General features: G+C 40.5%; 1 pseudogene; it reads right to left on the reverse strand.

Moving 5' to 3' along the window:
* LOC100343298 (serine/arginine-rich splicing factor 6 pseudogene) overlaps window positions 1-3,938 on the reverse strand; it is a 41,923-nt pseudogene extending 37,985 nt beyond the window's left edge.
* Window positions 3,939-16,935: the final 12,997 nt, after the last annotated feature.

Genomic DNA, 16,935 nt, shown 5'->3' on the forward strand with positions numbered 1-16,935 from the left:
GGATTGCATTGAATCTATAAATTGCTTTTGGTAGTATGGGCATTTTGATGATAGTGATTCTTCCAATCCATGAACATGGAATATTTTTCCATTTTTTTGTATCTTCTATTTATTTCTTTAATGTTTTGTAATTATAATTCTAGAGATTTTTGACATCCTTGGTTAAATTTGTGCTAGATATTTGATTTTTTTTGTAGCTATTGGGAATTGTATTGATCTTAGAAGTTCTTTCTCAGCCATGCCATTGTCTGTGTATACAAAGGCTGTTAGTTTTTGTGTGTTGACTTTATATCTGCCACTTTACCAAACTCTTTTATGAGTTCCAATAGTCTCTTAGTGGAGTCTTTTGGATCCTCTATATATAGAATTATGTCTTCTGCAAATAGGGATAATTTGACTTCCTCCTTCCCATTTTGTATCTCTTGATTTCATTTTCTTGCCTAATGGCTCTGGCTAAAACTTCCAGGATTATATTAAATAGCAGTGACGAGAGTGGGCATCCTTGTCTGGTTCTGGATCTCAGCGGGAATGCTTCCAAATATTCCCCATTCAACAGGATGCTGGCTGAGGGTTTGTCATAAATTACCTTGATTGTGTTGAGGACTGTTATTCTATATCCAGTTTGCTTAGAGTTTTCATCATAAAAGGGTGTTGTATTTTATAAAATGCTTTCTCTGCATCTATTGAGATAATCATATGGATTTTTGTTCAGTCTGCTAATGTGGTGTATCACATTTATTGACTTGTGAATATTGAACTATCTCTGCGTAACAGGGATAAATTCCACTTGGTCTAGGTGAATGATCTTTCTGGTGTGTTATTGGATTTGATTGACTAGTATTTTGTTGAGGATTTTGGCATCTATGTTCATCAGGGAAAATGGTCTTTAGTGTTCTTTCTCTGTATCTATTTCAGGTTTAGGAATTAAGGTGATGCTGGCTTCATAGAAAGAATTTTGTAGGATACCCTCCCTTTCAATTGTTTCGAATAGCTTGAGAAGGATTGGAGTTAGTTCTTCTTTAAATGTCTGGTAGAATTCAGCAGTGAAGCCATCAGGTCCTGGGTTTTTCTTCAGAAGGGGTGTCTTTACTTATGATTCAATTTTCATCTTGATTATTGATCTTTTTAGGTTTTCTGTATCTCCATGGCACAATTTAGGTAGGTTGTATGTGTCCAGGAATCTATCCATTTCTTCTAGGTTTGCCAGTTTGTTGGCATACAGCTCTTTGTAGTAATTTTTGATGATTCTTTTTATTTATGTGGTATCTGTTGTTACATTTCCTTTTTCATCTCTAACTTATTAATTTGGGTCTCCTTTTTTGGTCATTTAGACCAATGGTATGTCAGTTTTGTTTATTTAAAAAAAAAAAACTCAGCTCTTCATTTTGCTGATCTTTTGTATTGTTTTTTTTTTGTTTGTTTCAATTTTGTTGATTTCTTCTAATTTTAATTATTTCTGCCTCGTACTATTTGGGGTTTGGTTTGCTGTTGTTATTCTAGGTCCTTGAGATGCATTGATAGCTATTTATTTGGTGCCTTTCCAATTTCTGGATGTAGGCACCAATTGCTATGAACTTTCCTCTTAGCACCACTTTTGCTGTATCCTATTAAATTTTGATATGTTGTATTGTCCTCTTTATTTGTTTCCAGAAATTTTTTGATTTTTCTTTTGATTTTTTTTCAGTGACTTACTGTTCATTCAAGAGCATGTTGTTCAGTTTCCATGTGTTGGCCTGTGTTCTAGAGATTCCTGATGTGTTGATTTCCAGCTTCATTTCATTGTGGTCAGAGAAGATGCATGATATGATTTTGATATTTTTAATTTGCTGAGACTTGCTTATTACCTAGCATGTAATCAATCCCAGAGAAAATTCCTTGTACTGTGAAGAAGAATATGTATTCTGAAACTATAGGATGGAAAGTTCTGTAGGTATCTGCTAGATTCATTTGGGCTATAGTGTCAATTATATGCTGTTTCCTTGCTGATTTTCTGTATGGTTGATCTGTCCATTGCTGAAAGTAGAGTATTGAAGTCTGCCAATACTATTGTAATGTATTGTATTGGAGTCCATGTTTCCCTTTAGGCCCATTAACATTACTTTTAAATAGCCAGGTGCGCTGTAATTAGATGCATATAGGTTTATAGTGGTCACATCGTCCTGTTGAATTGATCCCTTAATCATTACATAGTGTCCTTCTTTGTCTCTTTTAGCAGTTTTTGTGATAAAGTCTATTTTGTCTGATATTAGGATGGCTGCACCAACTCTTTTGGTTTCTATTAGTATGGTATATCATTTTCTGTCCTTTCACTTTTAGTCTGTGTGTATCTTTGTTGGTGAGATGTGTTTCTTGTAGGCAGCAAATAGATGGGTTTTACTTTTCAATTCATTCAGCCAGTCTGTATTTTTTAATTGGAAACTTGTCATTTACATTCAAGGTGATTATTGGTAAGTAATGACTTTTCTCAGCCATTTTTCCATAAACATTCCTATTGTTTACTTTGGATTTCCTTTGCACTTTTACTGGGAAATTTTCTGCCTTTACCTTCTTTCATGGTGATGAGCATGTTTCTTGTTTCTGTGTGCAGCACATCCTTAAGCATCTTTTGCAAGGCTAGACAGGTGGTGACAAATTCTTTCAATTTCTGTTTGTTATGGAAAGTCTTTATTTCACCTTCATTCATAAATGAGAGCTTTGCAGGATACAATATTCTGTGCTGACAATTTTTTTCTCTTAATATATATCGCCATTCTCTCCTAGCCGATAGGGTTTCTGTGAGTCTAATTGAAGATTCTCTGAAAGTAATCTGGTGTTACTTTTGTGCACATTCTAAAATATTTTTTTCATGTTTTACTGTGGAGAGTTTCACTACAGTGTGTTGTGGTGAAGATCTTTTCTGGTCATGTCTATTAGGAGTTCTACATGCTTCCTGTACTTAGAGGTCCCTTTCTTCCCCCAAATTACATAAATTTTCTGTAATTATTTCACTAAAAGGCCTTCTAATTCATTGTCTCTTTCCACACCTTCAGGAGCTCCTAAGACTTGTATGTTGGGTTGTAGTATCCCATAGATCTCCAACACTGTTTTTTTAGTTTTCTGATTTCTGCTTTATTTTTTTTGTCTGACTTTAAAATTTCCAGTGATTTGTCTTCTAAGCCAGATATTCTTTCTTCTGCTTCACTGAATCTGTTGTTAAGGCTTTCCACCACATTTTTTAATTTGTTCTATTGAATTCTTCATTTCCAAGATTTCATTTTGATTTCTCTTTAAGATCTCAATTTCATGGGAGAAATTTTCTTTCATGTCATTTACAGATTTCATTTTTTCATGGATTTGTTTCTGATTACTTCTAAGTAATCCTATGATCAATTTTTCGAATTCCATTTCTGTCATTTCTTCAGTCTCTTTATCTTGACATTTTAGTATTGAAATGTTGTGTTCTTTTGGGGGCATCATGTTGTCTTCTTTATTCTTATTTCTTGAATTATATGTTTATTATTTGATGTTTATGGAGATACTAGTTGGTTTCTTTTTTGTTTTGATTTTTTTCCCTGTGATGGCTTTTATCTTAGGACTATGCCTTTGTGACTTAGTGGAGTGTCTGCTTTTTTGGTGAAAAAAGAGGGGAGAGGTGTGTGGTAGATGTGGCTAAGGAGCTCTGTTCAGTGCTCCAGGGTGAAGGGAGTATCCAAGGTGATACCCAGGTTGGGTGTGGTAAATCTTTTTTATTTCTTTCCAATCAAGGAGAGCTTTGTTCTGTTCTTTTGGCATAGTCTCATGCTCACCTCCTCTCCTCTTCTCCTCCTCTCCTCAAAGGAGATCAGTGCCTGGGAGCTAGCCCCAGTGAGTACAGTATTGGTCTGTGCTGCCGCAAGAACCACACACAGGAACTGTGTAGTCCTCAGTGTAAGCACGGATTCTGCAGCAATGACCCTCATCAGGGAATTGGCGAGCCCTGAGCATGTGGAGCCACTCACAGTGACTATCCAAAGACCCAGCCACACCCAGTGCCCTCCCATGCAGCCACAGTGTTCATAGTCCTAGCACACAAGCCTCCCACTGTCATGAGCACTCAGCTCCCTGTCGGTTCTCCCAGTCAGGCTTGGGTGTCTCCTCTCAGCTGGTTGCTGGGCATGTAGATGAGCTGGTGCAGCTGTTATGTATGTCCAAAACGGTGCCCACCCTCTCTTGGCTTGTTGCAGGACGCCAGTGCAGGGTAGTTGGGAAGAGTGAAACGTACCCCCTTTTTTTTTTCTCCTCTAGTCTGGCAGATTCACTGTCCCCCACAGGGCTCCAAGCTGGACTCATGCCAGGCTCTTCTGTCAGCTTTATTGCCAGTGGCTTGGGCTGCTGCTGTCTGGTCTGGCCTCACTCTCCAGAGCTGGTGCTGAGGCTCTCATTTAGTGTCTTATTGACATGTGAGCACATGTGAAATTTGTCTAATGTCATGTTGACTCATACTCTGTGTATCAGTAAATTCCCCTGAATGTTTAACTGTCAGGAAAAAGTGATTGCAGATAACATACAGGTTACCGAGTTCAGACCTTTTCAGCCTTAGAGGCTGTTTTATTATATACTGTATAAACAAAAAAAAGTAGAAGGTCATGTTCTTGTAAAAAAAAAAATGCCTTATTAAAGCATTTTTAAAAATTGAAGCTAGCTTCATAAAAACTCACAAGTTATATTATAGGGCCCTGAGTTTATAGGAGTAGGCATCGGGGTAACCTTTGTGCTTTGTGAAAACATATTGCTTGGCAACAATTCTGTCCCTTGACTCAGTAATTAAAATCTTGGCATTTGGTTAGTAAGCTATGTGATAAAACATATGCATATACAAAATTATTTATCACATCATCGATAACCAGGCATAGTTAGAAAAAGCATAGTCAGTACGCTGTAAAACATCATTTTGTAACTATAACATACCACATTGACTACCTAGGATGATGGAGCAAGTAATGACTCTAAAAGTTTGTTCTCAAATATTTCTTTTACAATATTTGAATAATAATATGTGGGAGAAATGTAAAAACAATAGAGTAATTGTAAAATACACATACCTTTTGTGACCAGTATTATAGTTCTGACATTCCATCAGAGCTTAAGTGCATAAATTACCTTACTTTGACTGAAATAAAATTTTGTACCCAAATGTATTGCTTTAATTTTAAAACTAAAAAAATAAAGTACTACACCTTCAAGGAAATGGCTAAAATAGCCCCATTAAATTAATTATATTATATAAAGTTTAAGTCAAATCATAAGTCTAGATTACAACATTTACATAATATTGGAAAGTTGAGTTTTTAAAAGACAAACTGATGTATCACTCATTTCCAGTAATTCCTAATTATATGCCAAGTTCTCTACCTACCAAAATAGTGGAATTCAACTGTTTTTGAGGAAAGGCAGGACAAAATCACCTTAAAAAGTAGTAGTCCTCACTTGGCTTCCAGATTGCTGTCTTTTTTGAATCCCACAATAGACACAATACTCTGAAAAATAAAGTACTTTTATGCGGCACTTGGGAGAAAAAATGTGTCAATGGAATCTAAAAAACTTCATTTGGTAAACCAACAGAAAAGCCTAAAGAATGAAGGTGCTGGGTCATACCCTGAATCGGAGAACAAGGAGGTATTGAAGTAGGCAGGGGGTCTTTTCCGATTTCAGCATCACAGCACCTTTTGTTACTGACTGTAGGTTCTTTGACTCATTTGCAAATAGAAATTGATGAAGGACCAATATGCAACCCAGACAAAGTTTATCAGACCTATACATGAATACAAGGGAGACAGCATAATTGGCAAGAGTTGTGCAACTTAGTTTTGTGATCCCTAGGATAGAGGTCTCATTGTAATGGGAAATAAGGCATAAAGATAGAAAGAAAATACCATGGGCATTAAACTCCGCAGCAATAGGAAAATTGAAGTCAAAGGCCGCTGGGGCCCCTCTAAACATTGGATTATGGGTGAGGCTTTGTGAATAGGGAAATAAAATGGCCTGCTGTGTCTTGAGAATGGGTGTGACATACCCAACAGTTAGCCTCCCACAGCAGAGGCCAGAAAGCTTAACCCGCATGCCAGAGTTATGTCCTTGTTACACCCAGAAAGGGCAAAGGAGATGCTTCCAGGGTGTGCCGGTATGGAAAGCCAACAGAAAGGAGCACAATAGTGAGCACCAGGAAGAAAACCAGGAGGCCTATCTACAACAATTTTTCTTTTTCTTGAAGAGCTAGCTGAGGCCCTCCTGTGTTTACACAGGAACCAGCTGGGGACCTCCTTCAACTTTTACTGCAGTGGGGGCATAGCTGACATCACTCAAAGGGTGATTCCCATTTTTCTGATAACCGGTCTTAGGGGGACTTCTCCTTCTATATTTCAAGCAGACCTTGGTTCTCTGACTGAATTTGGATATGAGATGTCTCCTTATCAGGGCTGGCAAATCCTAGTTTCTGTGTTCCAGAAGAGCTCTCTGGACTTATCGTAGATTGGTTACATGATTTAAGATCTGGTTCAATTCCTTGTCTCTGAGGAGGCTGGTGGTAAGGAAGGGTCTTCCATAGATCACCTCAAAGGGGCTAATTTCTAGGCTTTCCTTTGGGGCAGTGTGGATTCTGAGCAGTGTTATAGAGAACTCTTTGGTCCATGTTTGTTGGGTTTCTTGACAAAGCTTAGTTATGGTTCTCTTAAGGATATGATTGATCTTTTTCGACCTTTCTGGGAGACCAAGGGTACCAGGAGCCATGTACCTTATAATGTATTCCTGGGGGGTTGCGTAACATTTGCTACAAGGGAAGATCTTTTAACACTCTGGAGGGATTTGGGAAGGCCACAAGAGATTATCCCCTTTAAGTGGAGTTTACAACTTCTGTAGCCTTCTCAGTGCAGGTGGGGAAGACCTCTGCCAATCCTGTAAAAGTCAACTACTATTAGGTAGTTGACTTAAAGGACATCTGCATGAAATCTACCTACCAATCTTCTCTTGCACATGTCCTTCTGTGTTGACTTGGTTTTACCAAAGAGGGTAAAATGGGATGTTTTGGGGGATTGTTGCAGACGTGCATATCCCTGGAAAGGGTCACCTGCTTTATGATATTTCTTTTTTTTTTTTTTTTTTGATAGGCAGAGTGGACAGTGAGAGAGAGAGACAGAGAGAAAGGTCTTCCTTTTCTGTCGGTTCACCCCCCCAATGGCCGCTGCGGCCAGTGCGCTGTGGGTGGTGCACTGTGCTGATCCAAAGCCAGGAGCCAGGTGTCTCCTCCTGGTCTCCCATGTGGGTGCAGGGCCCAAGCACTTGGGCCATCCTCCACTGCCTTCCCAGGCCACAGCAGAGAGCTGGACTGGAAGAGGAGCAACTGGGACAGAATCTGGCGCCCTGACCGGGACTAGAACCTGGGATGCCGGCGCCGCAGGTAGAGGATTAGCCTAGTGAGCCACTGCGCAGGCCGCTTTATGATATTTCTGAGGTCTTTTCCTGAAAGACCCAATGTACCAGTTTCCACAGGGTATTCCTCCCATAATGGGTGGCATAACTTCCAGGCTCCTGAGATCCAGGCTCCTGACATCAGCCCACATTAAGGGCTTTGCCTGCTGTATTATTTCCCTGGTTCAAAATGGACCCATCTTTCGATGGCCATTATGGTGAATGACTGCCATTTTTGAGGAAGTTGAACTGCCTCTAAGAGTTTGTTTTGTAATGGAAGTTTTGGCTATTGACATTCCCCTATCCATCCATAAAGGAGCATGGGCAGGCAATACCAGAGTATATTGAGGCAGTGTAAATATTGTTTTGCCTTTTCCCAACTTGCTAGCCACAGAACATTACCCCTTTAAGGTAATATTGGAGCCTAGCCAGTTGGTATGGGTTGAATTGGATTTGTCTTCCCCAAACTTATGCAGCTGTTTAAATTCTAATGCATTGGTGTTAATGGTTGATTGGTTAAGGGTAGAGACTTGACCTAACGGTGGGATCTGAGAAGTAAGACTGGTAGGAGGCCTCTGGGTCACTGGGATGTGCCTTCAGAGCGTGATACTTGTGAGAGGTGACTCTTTCACTTCAAGTTTGAATGAGGTCTTTCTGTGTCTCTCTGCTTCTTACCTCAAGATGTGATCCTGCCTCTGCACCACTGTTAATCAGCCTCCACACGACATCAAGCTATGGAGCCATCCGATCCTGGGACCTCTAGTGTGAGCTGAAATAAAGTCCTTCATTCCTAAGAAGCTCCTCTCAGCTATTTTACTTAAGGTAATGAAAAGCAGACCAATACTCTAGTAGAAGAGGTTGGTATTTGGTTAGTTTTCTTCTTGCAGCTTTTAGACAACTGTGCTATCCCTGAGCTACAGTGTCTGATTGTTATGAAAAGTAGACCCCCAGTCTCTGGATGTTGCTAGCCTTTGAGCTAGCATTCCTAAAGCAATTCCAAACATTTTACAGACATTAAAAATGAATGGTTGTTCGAAGTTTGGCTGTCCCAGGCTCTGTAGGGCCTCAAAAGTCTGCTGGCACTCTGGATTCCAGTAGAGATTCTTACTCTTTACCGTTTGGTGCCTCATATAGAGTTTTTTGCCTTTAACCGGTAATTTGGGGATTCAGAAGAGGCAGAAATCTTCCCTACATAACCCACAGCTGTTTTATGATTTGGGGGACTTAGGGAATAACTGCTTTTCTGGTCAATATCTAGAGCATGAAACCTTAGAATCAAAATAAACCCAGGTATTCAACTCTTTGTAGGAAAATCCTGGCTTTGAGGGGGAGATTTGTTACCCTCATCAAGCTAAGAAATTTTAAGATTTTTATGGCATTGTAGTCAGAATCTCATTGAGAGGAGCAATTATCAATTAATCATCTATAAATTGTAGGAAGGAATCATTTCTTAGGGTAAGTCTTAACTCTCTTCCTAGGTGAGCACTGTCTCTAAAACCCTAATGGAGCACAGTCTGGTTGCATTGTGGGCTTTACTGAGGATTTAGGTTTATCCACTCAAGAACAAAAAGATATTGGGATTTTGTTTTCAAGATTTATTATTTTATTTGAAAGGCAGAAATAGAGAGAAAGGGAGAGAGAGAGAGAGAGTTTACTTCCTAAATGGTTGCAGTGACCAGGACTAGAACAGGCTGGAGCCCGGAGCTTCCTCTGGATTTCCCATGTGAGTGTAGGGGCATGAATGCTTGAGTATTCTTCCACTGCTTTTCCAGGTGCACCACCAGGGAGCTGCATTGGAAGTGGAGCAGCTGGGACTTGAACCAGCATGCATGTGGGATGCCAGCATTGCAGGCAGTGGCTTTACCTGCTATGCCGCAGTGCTGGCCTCTATATTAGGAATTTTAAAAAGCATATTTTAAGTCCAGGGCAATATAGTGTTTGGCATTTGCAGGTATTTGAGTGAGTGAAATATGTTGGTTTGGGACCATGGGTTGGATGGGGATATTTGACTCATTTACTGCCTGTTGGTCCTATAAAATTGATACTCCCCGTTTGACTTCTTGATTGGCAACTTCAGCATGCTGCAGGGCAACCTGCAAGGCTTGATCACATTGTGCTCTAAGAACTTCTGAAGTAGGGCTTGGGTTCCTTTTAAGGCCTCTGGCTTGCTGAGGTACTGTCTATTCCATGGGTATTCCTCCATGGGTCTTAAACTTATTTTAATGGGAGGACATTATGGTTATCCCTGTCATGAAAACGTCCCATGCAGAAGGGTCTACTTGATCTTCATATTTTTGGGGATGTTGGCAGGCTCTGGGCTCTGGGGTTTAGAAGTGCTAACAGGTGGCTGCCTTGGTTGGGGCTTACCATCACCTCTACGTTGTCCCTTTCTAAGCAGTGGCCCTAAGTTTGATTAACAGATCTATACCCAGAAGTGGGACGGGGCATGCATGAACATATGAAAATGAGAGTAGAATGTTAGAACTAGTCTCACAGGCAAAGAGGAAGCAAACTCTTAATTTAGGTTGACTATGAATCCCTATTACTATGCAGTATGGTTGAAGAGGGGGTCAATAGGATGAATCAGGACAGAATAGACAGCTCTGGTGTCCTCACAAAAGCTCAGTTTCCTTACCTGCCACTTCTACAGTGATTGGATGCTCCACTGGAGTGATGGTGATGGATCATGCTGAAATTGGAGCTGAGCAGGTACCTGGGCCTTGTCAGTTGATGAACTCCTGCCTCCTATCTGGAAGGCTGGCCAGGAGTTTCCTGCCAGGGTTATTTAGTCTCCCTTGTCCAGGGCAATCAGGGTACTCCGGCTTCCAGTGACTCTGTCTCCTCCAATAGACAGACTGATTTTGTCTAAAGCTAGTGCTCTTTCTCTGGTTGTCTGATCTGCTGGGCCATTAGGTTCATCCCTAAGTGGCCAACTAATTACAGCAGCCCAAAAACTGTACCTTTTTAGCCAATTTTTTTTTGGTTGTTGTTGCTCACCGCTTCTTTTTTTTTTAACTTTTATTTAATGAATATAAATTTCCAAAGTACGACTTATGGATTACAATGGCTTCCCCCCATACCGTCCCTCCCACCCACAACCCTCCCCTTTCCCACTCCCTCTCCCCTTCCATTCACATCAAGATTCATTTTCGATTATCTTAATATACAGAAGATCAGCTTAGTATACATTAAGTAAGGATTTCAACAGTTTGCTCCCACACAGAAACATAAAGTAAAAAATAATAGATGATTCTTTAAATGATGATGAAATCAGATCAGACCTATTGTCATGTTTAATCCCAGTGAGAGTCAAGTTGGGAATTGATAATTTTTTTTTTTTACAGAAGATCTGTTTAGTATGCATTAAGTAAAGATTTCAACAGTTTGCCCCCCATAGAAACACAAAGTGAAATATACTGTTTGAGTACTCGTTATAGCATTAAATCTCAATGTACAGCACATTAAGGACAGAGATCCTACATGAGGAGTAAGTGCACAGTGACTCCTGTTGTTGACTTTACAAATTGACACTCCTGTCTATGGCATCAGTAATCTCCCTATGCTCCAGTCATCAGTTTCCAAGGCTATGGAAGCCCTCTGAGTTCTCCAACTCTTATCTTGTTTAGACAAGGTCATAGTCAAAGTGGAAGTTCTCTCCTCCCTTCAGAGAAAGGTACCTCCTTCTTTGAAGACCTGTTCTTTCCACTGGGATCTCACTCACAGAGATCTTTTTGCCAGAGTGTCTTGGCTTTCCATGCCTGAAAAACTCTCATGGGCTTTTCAGCCAGATCCGAATGCCTTTAGGGCTGATTCTGAGGCCAGAGTGCTATTTAGGACATCTGCCATTCTATGAGTCTGCTGAGTATCTCGCTTCCCATGTTGGATTACTCTCCCCTTTATTTATTCTATCGGTTAGTGTTAGCAGGTACTAGACTTGTTTATGTGCTCCCTTTGACTCTTAGTCCTTTCATTATGATCAATTGTGAACTGAAATTGATCACTTGGAATAGTGAGATGGCATTGGTACATGCCACCTTGATGGGATTGAATTGGAATCCCATGGTATGTTTCAAACTCTACCATTTGGGGCAAGTCAGCTTGAGCATGTCCCAAATTGTACATCTCTTCCCTCTCTTATTCCCACTCTTATGTTTAACAGGGATCACATTTCAGTTAATTTTCAACACTTAAGAATAACTGTGTGATAATTACAGAATTAAACCAGTCATATTAAGTAGAACAGACAAAAAAACTACTAAGAGGGATAATGTATTAAGTTGTTCATTAACAGTCAGGGCTATGCTGATCAAGTCACCATTTCTCATAGTGTCCATTTCACTTCAGGAGGTTTCCTTTTTGGTGTTCAGTCAGTTGTCACCAATCAGGGAGAACATATGGTATTTGTCCCTTTGGACTGGCTTATTTCACTCAGCATGATGTGTTCCAGATTCCTCCATTTTGTTGCAAATGACTGGATTTCATTGTTTCTTACTGCGGTATAGTATTCTAAAGAATACATGTCCCATAATTTCTTTATCCAGTCTACCGTTGATGGGCATTTAGGTTGGTTCCAGGTCTTGGCTATTGTGAATTGTGCTGCAATAAACATTAGGGTGCAGACCGCTTTTTTGTTTGCCAATTTAAATTCCTTTGGGTAAATTCCAAGGAGTGAGATGGCTGGGTTGAATGGTAGGGTTATCTTCAGGTTTCTGAGGAATCTCCAGACTGACTTCCATAGTGGCTTGACCAGTTTGCATTCCCACCAACAGTGGGTTAGTGTCCCTTTTTCCCCACATCCTCGCCAGCATCTGTTGTTGGTAGATTTCTGTATGTGAGCCATTCTATCCGGGGTGAGGTGAAACCTCATTGTGGTTTTGATTTGCATTTCCCTGATTGCTAGTGACCTTGAACATTTTTTCATGTGCCTGTTGGCCATTTGGATTTCCTCTTTTGAAAATGTCTATTGAGGTCCTTGGCCCATCTCTTAAGTGGGTTGTTTGTTTTGTTGTTGTGGAGTTTCTTGATCTCTTTGTAGATTCTGGTTATTAACCCTTTATCTGTTGCATAGTTTGCAAATATTTTTTTCCCATTCTGTTGGTTGTCTCTTCACTCTCCTGTTTCTTTTGCAGTACAGAAACTTCTCAATTTGATGCAATCCCAATAGTTGATTTTGGCTTTGACTGCCTGTGCCTCCCGCGTCTTTTCCAGAAACTCTTTGCCTCTGCCAATATCTTGAAGGGTTTCTCCAATGTTCTCTAATAACTTGATGGTGTCAGGTCGTAGATTTAGGTCTTTAATCCATGTTGAGTGGATTTTTGTGTAAGGTGTAAGGTAGGGGTCTTGCTTCATGCTTCTGCACGTGGAAATCCAGTTTTCCCAGCATCATTTATTGAATAGACTGTCCTTGCTCCAGGAATTGGTTTTAGATCCTTGATCAAATATAAGTTGGCTGTAGATGTTTGGGTTGATTTCTGGTGTTTCAATTCTTTTCCATTGGTCTATCCATCTGTTTCTGTACCAGTACCATGCTGTTTTGATAACAACTGCCCTGTAGAATGTCCTGAAATCTGGTATTGAGATGCCTCTGGTTTTGTTTTTGTTGTACAAGATTGCTTTAGCTATTCGAGGTTGCCTGTGTCTCCATATGAATTTCAGCATCATTGTTGTTGCTCACCGCTTCTGCTCTGTCTCAGTTGTTAAAGATCATGAAGACCTCCTCTACCAAGTTCAACAGTAGCATCTGAGGTCCTGCCTCTAGGCTTTGTAACTTTCTTCTAATGTCCAGGATGACTGATTAGGAAAATGCAGAGCAAATAAGGTTTGGCCTTCTGTGGAGTTAGGATTTGTGTTGGTATGTCTCCTAAACTCCTTCTTAAGCTGTTGAAGACAGACAGCCAGGTTCTTTTTCTTTTCTTGACCAATCTTAACTTTGTCATAACTAATAGGCTTTACCACATTCTTTTTCTTTTCCTCTGTTATACAGGTATAAGGTGGTCTATCCTAACTAGATCAGCCTGGTCTTCATAATCCCAAAAGGATTCCTGATCTGTAACCATTTCTGCCCTCACCTGATATACTAAATATTGGGGGGAGTATTAGCAAAACTGTTGACTCATGCTTGGGCCTTCTTGAGGATAAAGCACTTCTCATTGACAGTATCAACAACATCCCACCAAGTAAGTGAGAAGGTCAAACTTGGCTTTATAAATTCATTCCTAAAGCTGCTTCAATCCTCAAAAAACTGGCCAAAAGTGAGACTGAACTTGAAGATAGAATTCCTTCCCTAGCAAAAATGAGGTGTTGAGGCCTAGGTTACTTTTTTTTCTATTAATTTATTTGAAAGTCTGAGTTACACACAGAGAAGAAGAGACAGAGAGAGAAAGAGAGAGGGAGAGAGGGAGAAAGTCTTCTATCAGCTGGTTCACTCCCCAATTGGCTGCAATGGCCGGAGCTGTGCTGATCCGAAGCCAGGAGCCAGGAGCTTTTTCCAGGTCTCCCAAGAGGTACAAGGGCCCAAGGACTTGGGCCATCTTTTACTGCTTTTTCAGGCCATAGCAGAGAGCTGGATTGGAAGTGGGGCAGCTGGCACTCCAACTGGCACCCATATGGGATGCTGGCATGGCAGGCAGCGGCTTTACCTGCTATGCCACAGAGCTGGCTCCAAGGCCTAGGTTACTTTTAACTATAGACAGATCAAGAAATTAGCCCTTGTCTTGACTGTTGAGGAACAGTGTTTTTTTTTTTTTTCATACTATTAGTTGAACTCTTAGTACAGAATTAATCTTATGTGTATAAAGTTAATTCAAAATAGATCTTAGTAAAAAATAAGAATGAGAATAAGAGAGGGAGGAGGAAGAAGGGTGGGAGGGCGAATAGGGTGGAAGAATCACTATGTTCCTAAAGTTCTATTTATGAAATGCAGGAAGCTGTATACCTTAAATAAAAGTTTTCTTGGAGGAAATTAAAAAAAATTCTATTTCTATGCACCTGTCTTTTTGTGCCTTGAATAATAAACACTGCAAAAGCTATAGCCTATGTGTGCAAAATGTGTGTACATACACACAAGATTTTGTTAGATTCTCCAGGAAACAGAAGCCTAAATTATAGTTGATCAAAGCAGGGAAGAGAGGCAGAAAGGATGCAGGGCAAGCAGAGATATTTAGCAGGATGGATAAGATGTGGCCAGAAATCTCAAATTTAGTTTTTATTCAGACAGGGTTGTAGCTCTGGAAACCAAGGAATTGCTGGCAATTTGTTGAATGTGGGGTCAATCAGGGTTAGTCTGGTGTGCAGGAGGAAGCAACCTGTTCAGTTAGCTTAAGGCCAGGGTCTAGAAATTCAAGAGATTAAAACAAGATTAAAAGTGATGGTATTTGAGGCACACTGCTTTATGGGTTATTTTTATCTTTTGTATTTCCTACCAGAGACCGGAGCACAATTGGTTGGCCCCTGGGCATAGGAGAGAAGTGTTTGCAGCTGCTTAAGACTAAAAGAAATGTGGTTGCAAGTGTCTTTGCAGTTGGTGGAGCTGACTGGGCCAGGACAGGGAAGACTGAGGGAAAAGTCTGGGATGCAGCAGAGTACTGCAGGAATCGTGGAAAATGTGGGTCAAATGCATCTGGGTTTAATAGTGGAAAATATGACCAATTCATCTGGGTTTAATCCTGGCCCTTCTGTTCACTCACCGTATGTGACCTTGAGTCAGTGACTTTTTTTCATCTGTAAAATGGGGATAATCACACATTGCTGGGTTTTCAAAAGCATTTGAATGAAGCAGGTGAGTCCTGTGACTCCTTTTCTGACATCTGTCTAGTAGGTACTTGTTAAGAGATAGTGACCAATGGAAAGAGATACAGTCCTTTTGTTTTCTGTTTTTCATTCATTGTATTAGTTTTCCATGACTGCAGGGACAAATTACCACTGAATTAAAAAATGAATTTATTCTCTCCAGTTCTAGAGACCAGAAGTCTGAAATTGAGCAGCAGGCTCTTTGCAGAGGCTGCCGGGGAGGAGATTCTCTGTGCCCCCCTCTGACAGCTGTCAGCATTCCTTGGTTAGTGGCTGTTTCTTTTTCTGCTCAGTCTTCACATTGCCTTCTCCTCCATGTGTCCATTTTTACATCTGTTTTGTAAGGGACCATGTGATTGTATTTAGGGCCAACTCAGTTAATGCAGGATTAAGTCTTTTTCTCAAGATCTTCTCAAGATCCCATCCAACCACGTCTTTTTCCATGTAGGGTAATTTTCACTGTTTTGCCATGCAAGGTGATATTCTGAGGTTCTGGGAATTAGAAAGTAAAACATATTGGGTTTAGAAATTTTTTTGTGTGTCTTCTAAATAAATCTTGTAACTTTGTTTTATAAGAAATAAAGCCTAACAATAAGATTTTAGAAACAAGTTTGACTTTGTTTTCAAGTGGACTGAGGAAGGAGTGTGTATGGGAAGTGAGGAATTTGTTGCAAGAATTAAGGAAAAAAACCCAAACCATGAGCACTTGAAATAAAATGCCATCATTTGGAAAAATGTGAAGGAGATTCGAAATAAAGATGAATCTTTAAAAATGCAGTATCACTTACTTTCTAAGTTATTCCAAAACACTTAGCTCCAAAGTGAATCTTTAGTAATCAAATCCTCTTCTATTACTGATTTAGCTGTATTATTAGAACTTGGCCTCTGTGGAACAATCTCTGATCTGAATTGAAACTGTTTTCAAAGAGCTGTCACCAGAGAAAAGTCGTGGGGTTCTTGTCTTCACACAAGAAAGAATTCAGGCGTGAGACAGAGAGCAGAGTAACAAGGTTTTATTGGGAACAGGGCATCCATCAGAATGGAAGGGATAGAGAGAGAGTTCCCAGTCACTCTGACTGGGGGAAAGCAAGGTTCATGGTTCAATGGAGAGAATACACCTGGGCAGGCCAAGCAGGCAACAGCAGAGAGCAGAGCTGAGCATGCAGTGTTTTAGACTGGGGCTTATAAAGGCAAAGGGGAGGTCTCTCTCCTTCCCCTCCTCCTCCTCTGGGACAAAGGGTTTGTGGGGAGTAAATTAGCAAATTCTTCCCTAGGTTTGCTGGTTCCCAGTGGAGCTGGGCAGAGAGGCTTCCCCTAGGGCTTCTGTGAGGGTTTTATTGCCCCATGTTATCAGGTCAGGTAACCCATTTGATCTAGAGGAGAGAATTCTCCTGGAAGCTTTCCTTGGAAGGGCTGGGAGCAGCTGGAAGGTTATCAGAGTCTGGGCAGGACTTTGAAATGTCAAATGCTGGGCTTCTGAAGATGTGCCCCTCTCACAGGCATAGGCTGATTTCTAACTTCCTACCTAACAGAGCCCTATCCATTCCCATAGCCTTGAACTTGTTTAGAGGCTGGCACTCTGAATGCTACAGTGCTTTCCTGGGTGTGCCCTTAACAAAATTTCCCTGAATTATGGTTGTGCCTTTTTAACTTGGGAATCACAGAACTGTGTGTTTGCAGCTCTCCTCAGTGGTTTGTACAAGGGCTTGTCATATCCAGTGAAGC

The sequence above is a fragment of the Oryctolagus cuniculus genome, chromosome 11 (genome assembly GCF_964237555.1).
Source record: "Oryctolagus cuniculus chromosome 11, mOryCun1.1, whole genome shotgun sequence".
NCBI classification, from domain to species: Eukaryota; Metazoa; Chordata; class Mammalia; order Lagomorpha; family Leporidae; genus Oryctolagus; species Oryctolagus cuniculus.